At 37.9% G+C, this 8,203-nt stretch overlaps 1 pseudogene; it reads right to left on the reverse strand.

Annotated features, from left to right (window-relative positions):
* Nucleotides 1-6,372: 6,372 nt before the first annotated feature.
* LOC144220021 (heterogeneous nuclear ribonucleoprotein A1-like) lies at nt 6,373-7,426 on the reverse strand (annotated as a pseudogene).
* Between the last annotated feature and the right edge of the window lie 777 nt (nt 7,427-8,203).

An 8,203-nucleotide genomic window follows, 5' to 3' on the forward strand; every position in this document is an offset into this window, starting at 1 on the left:
CCCAACATGGGGCTCGAACCCACAAACTGTGAGGTCATGACCTGAGCCAAAGTCAGACGTTTAACCAACTGAGCCACCCAGGCACCCCTCAAAACACTTCTTTAAAAATTTGTCAATGATTAGTCTCTGCACATCTGTTATTCAGTTCAAGCACAGACAGCAAAGCATGCAATTGTGTTGGCCTCTTTTTCTCCCCATGATAAACTCACGTGACACTTTATAAAAATGATATTTGAAAGAGGAAATCAGCCAAAAAAGATGAAAGTGCAGGAAAGAAATTAAAAGTGATAACACTGAAAGTGAAATCTAAATCAAGCACAAATTGAGGTCAGAAGAGATAAGTGGGACTCTTGACATTGCCATCATTAGAAACACTCTAGATACACAACCAGAGGAACCCACTGAGATTAAGGAGGCAAGTAGTTGTGACGAAAAGGTTGAAAATGTCTTGGAGGAAGTGACATTGGCAAAAACTTCACACTAAAAGAACTTTTGAAAATACTTCGCAACATTGTAAGTGCAAATGATAAACTGATGCAATCTGATCCAAACTTAGAAGTATGACCATTTGCAAAGGCACAGAGAAGATGCTTAATCCAAATAGTTATATGATCAGAAGAACTGCTCAAATTATCTTTAAGTTTTTCACAAAGAAATGAAATACTTCAATCCTCAATGTTTTGTGTTTTAAATGATAGTGTACCAAGTAAAAATTAGTTTTACTAGTTTTTCACTTTCTTACATTTATAACTGGTCATCATAATGTTTTGACAAAAATGTTTAAAGGTCATGGAACAATGGTAATTTTTTCCACTGGTTATTAAAATCACTTTTTATAATTTCACTTTACATGGTCATTTGAGTGCTGCACTACTATGTAAAGTGAGTACTGCATATATGTATTTTTTTTCCTGAACCATTTGAAAGGATTCTACAGATATGATGGTTCACCCTCTAAATAGTTCAACATGTATCTTTATCTGAAGAACAGGGACATTCTCCTACATAATCACAATACCTCTCATCACTTTCAAAACATTAAATATTGATAACATAATATATCTAATACTCAGTACATATTCAAATTTCCCCAATTGTCTGAATAATATCCTTTATAGCATTTTCTGAATATCCAGTATCTACATAAAGATCAAGCATAACCTTTGGTTTCCTTTAATCTAGAATAGTTGTGCTGGCTTTTTTTTTCTTTTCCTCTTAAGTCATTGATATTTTTATTTTTTTAATTAAAAAAAAATTTAAATGTTTTATTTATTTCTGAGAGAGAGAGAGAGAGAACGAGTGAGAGTGAGCGAGAGCGTGAGCAGGGGAAGGTCAGAGAGAGAGGGAGACACAGGATCTGAAACAGGCTCCAGGCTCCGAGCTGGCTGTCAGCACAGAGCCCGACACGGGGCTCGAACCCACGAACTGCGAGATCATAACCTGAGCCAAACTTGGAAGTTTCACCAACTGAGCCACCCAGGCCCCCCACGTCAATGATATTTTTAAGGAGTTCTTTAGAATGTTCCATTATTTGGATTTATACGATTGTTTTCTCTTGCTTAGATTAAATATTGATGTTCTAGAACTGGTTTCTTCTACCTGACCTGCTCCTACTCCCCAGACAGGTTCTAGGTAGCTATGGTAAGGTACAGTAAAATTTCTATAATGTTCTTCTCTCCTTTTTATTCTTTATCCTCTCTCCTTAACCAACCAACAAATAGCCAACCAGTCCTCTGCAAAAAACAAAACCATATAACTCCACAACTAAATCCCTCAACTCTCCCATATGTTCTTAAGAATGGCAGAAAATCATAATCCATTTTCCTGTTTCAAGGAAAGTCTCTTTTTATCTCTTGGGTGCTCACATGCCCTCAGTTCTCTACCCCCATCAAAATCTACTTTCAAGACTGAAAGTCCTTAAACTAAAATTGATATGACTTGCAGCATTTTAAAAAGACACATCTTCCAGGGGAGGATTTGCCTTTTAGCAAAGCCTAGGAAGATGTATGCCCAGTGCCCATATAGTTCCCAAGGCATAACAGACTCTGACATTTTGAAGTAAATTGACCTCTATATAGCTCAGTGGGCAAAATTAAAGATTTCAAAATCAAATTGTCTTAATGAAAGCACTACTTTGAGTTATAACTGTTTCTATTGATAATTGGTAACAGTTTATACAGGAGAATGCTAGAATCTTGGATGACCAGGTAGGCATTTGAAAAAAAATCTTTGAAATATTGTAGCTTTAATTTTGGCAAATAAAATAACTCTCGTAACATAATTATATTGGATGGCTTATCTCACCAACTAGTTTATAAACTTGAATTTAAAGAAGACATTATTACAATATCTTAGGTCTTATTTTCCACAGCTCCTAAAACATGACTTTTCTGCAATTAGAATTGAGTAATTTAGCAATTCAGCTTGCTAAACTATAAAAAAATATATGTATACATATTTTATAAGAATACTACATTGATGATGGTTTGTCCTCCTCTGTTCACCTTATCAGAAGGCATATATGGTTAACAGTCATTTTAAATGTAATCATTTGGTTAAGGTGGCATGTGTCAGACTTTTCCACTGTCAAATTACCTCTTTCCTTTTGTTGTTAATAATATATAAGAAGATACTTGGAGACTATGTGAATATCCTATTTTCCAATTGTTTACCCAGTGGTGTTAACATCCATTAATAAGCATTTCCTTATCACTTACTATTTTGGTGGTTACAAAATTATTTTTTAATGTCATTAATCCATCTACATTTATTAATTGGCATTCCTCTGTAAAGAAAAGTTTTCCCTCTTTGTCCTTTGAGTATTTTTATCAATTCATGGATTCTTTTTCATTCAGTATGTTATAATGAATTGCCATCATTTTTATCATTCAAATTGCCCCACTTTATCTAGCAGAACCTTTAATCTGGCTTCTGTGTCCTTGGACATGTCCCATCAGTTTGTGAATGCTTATCTGATTATTTTTAATTGAGTGTCAGATATTGCATTTAGAAATTGTAAAAATAGTTTCAGGTCTGGAATGATATCTTTCCCTAAGGAGAGTTTATATTTGCTTCTGGCAAAAGATTAAGGCCACTATCAATCCTAGACCACCTTAATCCAATTGAGGGACCTGAGAGGATTTGAAACTGGAAGGGATAGTCTATTTCTTGTTTACTATTACTCCCAATGTAGTCCTTTGGGTTCCAACTTATAGTGTGTCATCATCACTCCCCTTGACCTTCCTCAGACTTCAACTTTTATACCCCTTCCTCTGTTAATCTGTCAAAAGTTCTGTTCAGCTTCTCAACCACCTCTTTGGGAAAAGTAGCTCTAAATATTCTCACCTCTCTGGGTTTCTTTCTCTCAGATCTTGCTACCTTCATTCTTCAGTTTAAATCCTAGAATGATTTTTTAAATACTTTGTCCAACGTCTGTGGGTCTTGTCAGTAAGAATATTAGCCTGAATTACCAAATCTATTACTGGAAGTGAAAGTTCCCTTTACCTCAGGATTGAATTTTATACTTTTTTTTTTTAATGTTTGTTTATTTTTGAGAGAGAGAAGACCGGGGGTGGGGGGCAAAAAGAGAGGGAGACACAGAATCCAAAGCAGACACAGAATCTGATGCAGGGCTTGAACTCACAGACTGCAATATCATGACTTGAGCTGAAGTGGGACACATAATTAGCTGAGCCATCCAGGTGCACCCCCAGAGTTTACTTTTAAAAATAAAAATATGGTCATGTCATTTTCCGAATTAAAACATTCCAATGACTATTTTTGTCTTTTTATAAAGATTTTATTTTTAAAACTTTTTAAATGTTTATTTTATTTTTGAGAGAAAGGGAGACAGAGTGTAAGTGGGGAAGGGGCAGAGAAGAGGGAGACAAAGACTCCAAAGCAGGCTCCAGGCTCTGAGGTGTCAGCACAGAGTCCGATGCGGGGCTTGAACTCATGAACTGTGAGTCATGAACTGAACCGAAGTCAGACACTTAACTAAGCCACCCAGGCACCCCTAAAGATTTTATTTTTAAGAAATCTCCATACCCAACGTGAGGCTTAAACTTACAACGCCAAGATCAAGAGTCATATGCTGTACCAACCGACCCAGTCAAGTGTCCCTGCTATTTTTCTTTAGAATCCTTAATTAGGCCTGAAGGTCTACAGCTCTAGATTATCTCCAACCCCTCTCCCTCTCACTTTCTACTTTCCAGACCCACTGGCTCTCTGCATGCCACACCTTCACAATTCTGGCTTTGCACTTGCGTTCCCAACCCCTGATCATTGTTAACTGCTCCTACCCATCTCCCTCTGATGGAGTTAATGCTTAATCGTCAAAACTCAGCCAAATGTGTCTTCCCCAAAGATGACCTTCCTGGCTCCCTTAGCCTAGGTTGGTCTCTGTCATGGTATCCTGTTCTTCTTCAAAGTATTTACTGAAGTCTGTAATTATATGTTCATTTAGTAACTATTTGAGTAAAATTTGTCTTCTTCCATATGCTAAATGAAGGTGGGGATCTTGTCTATTTTGCTAACCATTGCATGCCCAGCAACTACTCATAGAAAATATTCAATGAATGAATAAAAAATGATCATCAATCAACAAGTCCTTTTCTGGGCCACTTGTCTATGCAAATAGCCCACCAACAGGACTGCATCTAAGATTTTGGTGATACGGCTAAAATTTCCTGGCCTTTTGAAATCTGATTTTTAAAAAAGTTTCAGTTTTCTTTTTTCTTATGGTCTCATTGATTTCATGTCAAAAGAGCATTATTTTTGACCAAAGAAACATTGGTTTTTGTTGACTTCGCAAACCTTTAAAAACCAAGAGGCTAACCTTGGTTTCAGTGTAAACACGCTTATTGCTGAGAACAAGTCATTCAGATTCTTGACTTCTAATTTAGCTAACTCCTCAGACAGTGCAAAATAAGAGTTTCAGACAGGTGATGAAGTCAAAATAATATAGGAAATAATATTGGAAATATTTTCTTTTGCTTAATATAGATTTTCCTGATCTAGTAAATTTCCATCTGTTTTTCATTTGAAAATAAAAGACAGCTGCTTCTTTACAGTTTGTAGGCAAGTAGTCAATAAATAATGGGAACTCTAATTGAAAATACAAGATTTTGTTTCAGAATGAGATTTATGCTTACATTACTAGAAACTTGTATGAGCCTTCACTGATTTATTTTCATATTTTAATATGCTTGAAATGGAGTTGGCTATTTTTTTTCCCTCTAAACCCATAGACCATATAAATGTAACTGTTTCAGTTGCTCTTTAGCCTCAAAGTAATTTCTTATTCAGTCAGCTTCTCTGAGTAGGATCTTCACTGACAAAGCTGGGCGATGCGAACTGTAAGTTAGCTTAGGTTTATGGGAATTACGGTTTACCTCTGTTGGAGGAACGAATGGATGCACCACCACTGGACAATACTTCACTTCTAGGCTTTGTGAAAACAAATCGCCTTCCTCTGCAAATGCAGGATACAGCCCAGTACTTATTTAAAAAGATATACTTTTAAGCCCTCCTAATTACCCTTGTCAAATAAAGGAATCAGTGTGTTTGCTCTGTAAGGTTAGAAATGTGGATATTCTTAGGCATGGTAGCAGGCAGTGCTAGCTTCTCCCTTAAGCTCTAGTCTTCATTATTCAACTGCCTACTAACCATCTCCACCTTGGATATCTATCATATCTCAACCTTCTAAAAAAATGTTTATTTGTTTGTTTGTTTAGAGAGAGAGACGGAGAGGAGGGGAAGGGTGGAGAGAGAAGGAGAGAGAGAATCCCTAGCAGGTTCTGCTCTGTCAGCATGGAGCCCAAAGCGGGGCTCAACCTCTCAAATTATGAGATCATGACCTGAGCCGAAACCAAGAGTTGGACGCTTAACTGACTGAGTCACCCAAGTGCCCCTATTATATCTCAATCTTAACATGTCCATAAATACACTGTTTCCCCTCGCTCCCAAAAGCCGGCTTCCCACAGTCTGCACCATCTCAGTGAATGACAACTACATTCTTCTAACTGCTCAAGCTATAAAGTGAGGGGTCATTCCTGGCTCTTCAGTTTCCCTCATAACCCATACCTAATTCAATAGCAAATCCTCTCAGCTCTACTCTCAACATGTATCCAGAATCTAAATACATCTTTTTTTTTAAAGACACATTTATTCTAGCATCGTGATCAGACTATTACATTTAGCAATCAACAGCATGGGTGCAAAAAAAAATTGACATTAAAACCCTTTGTTAGAATGCTTTACACTTTCCACAGAACAGAAACTAAAATAACCTGTTATACAATTAGTCACAAATACTTGAGGTTTTTGCCCATACACATGAGTATTGTCTAAAACATGTCTTCTTTGTAGCAGTTAGACCCTGCCACGACTGTGCTTGGCTGAGCTCACAAATCTGTTGTAACCTATCGCGTCCCTGTCACTTCTCTGCCTCTTCTCTCCTGCTAAGCTTTGCTTCCTGGCATAATTAAAACTTCTGCCACTGCCATAGCCACTGCTGTTGGAACCTCCATAGCCACCTTGGTTTCGTGGTTTGGCAAAGTATTGGCTTCCACCACCATAGGGGCCAGAGCTTCTGCCTCAAAATTTCCTCCTTTCAGGAGTCCAAAATTTGAAGATTGATTGTTGTAATTGCCAAAATCATTATAGCTTCCACCACCTGCAAAGTTGCTTCCATCATTACCAAATCCATTATAGTCATCCCCACTGCCACCATATCCACTACCACCTCGACTGCCACCAAAGCCGCCTCAGCCACTGAAGTTTCCTCTGTGACCAAAGTTGTCATTTCCACCAAAACCACCTCCACAACCACCACTGAAATTTCCAGAACCACTTTGACCTCTTTGGCTGGAGGAAGCACTAGCTGTCTCTTGCTTAGATAGAGCCTTCCTTACTTGGCAGTTGTGGCCATTCACAGTATGGTGTTTTTGAATGACAATCTTGTCTACAGAGTCATGGTCATTAAATGTTACAAAAGCAAAGCCTCTCTTTTTGCCACTGCCTCGGTCAGTCATGATTTCAATCACTTCAATTTTCCCATACTGTTCAAAATAATCTCTTAGATGATGTTCTTCAGAGCCTTCTTTAATGCCACCAACAAAAATCTTTTCACAGTTAAATGGGCACCAGGTCTTTGAGAATGTTCTCTCGAGACAGCCCTCTTTGGTTCCACCACTCTTCCATCCACCTGTGTGACCTTGCATTCGTGGCTGCATCCATCTCTTCTACAGTGGCATAGGTGACAAACCCAAAGCCTCTGGAGTTCTTGGTGCTTGGATCTCTCATTACCACACAGTCCATAAGCATTCCCGATTGCTCAAAATGGCTTTGTTGTTTCAAAGCTTAAACCTCAGATGAAAAGCTTCCACAGCTGTTCAGGCTCTTTGAGAGACTCTGACTTAGACATGATGGCGGTGGGAGGGGAGACTTTAACCGATCTTGCAATCTTGCTTATTCAGCAGAGTCCACAGGCAGAAAAAGCCAGAATCTAATCACATCTTATCACTGTCATGGTTACCACATTTGTTGAACCACAATAATCTCTTCTCTAGACTATTAACTGATCTTCCTGCTTTCACTTCTGTCATCTTACAAGATTCTTCTACAGACAGCAGCCAGACTTCTCCTTTTAAAATGTAAATTGTATAGCTTTCTGTGTCAGTGTAGAATCCAAAGTCCTTACCATGTGCCTAAAAGGTATGAAATCTGGCCACTCCTTTGACTTCTTCAACAGATTTTGTTCATGCCAACCAAACTGGCTTCTGTGATTTTCCTCTAGCATGCCAAGCTTACTTCTACCTCAGAGCCTCTGTATATGCTGTTCTGTTTACCTGGGATGCTCTTACTCTAATATCCTCATGGCCAGCTCCTGTATCTCCCTCAGGTTTCTGCTTAAATGTTTTCATTTAGGATATGCCTTTCATGCACAGCACATCATTTTTTAAAAAGCACCTCAATCCCTTACAGCTTTTTAATATCTTAGCCAGAATGATTCTGTATCTCAGTTTATCCAGGACAGTCTTGGTTTCATCTGCATTATCTTGGAATAATTATAATTAATTACTCTCAACGTGTTTTTATTTGATAAATTATGTGGTTGTATACCCTTACCATGTCTTATTTTTAGAGCTTTCATCATCACCTGATACTACTTGTCTATCTTTTCTCATTAGAATGTTGATAA

The sequence above is a fragment of the Crocuta crocuta genome, unplaced genomic scaffold, assembly GCF_008692635.1.
Source record: "Crocuta crocuta isolate KB4526 unplaced genomic scaffold, BGI_CrCroc_1.0 scaffold19, whole genome shotgun sequence".
Classification (NCBI taxonomy): Eukaryota; Metazoa; Chordata; class Mammalia; order Carnivora; family Hyaenidae; genus Crocuta; species Crocuta crocuta.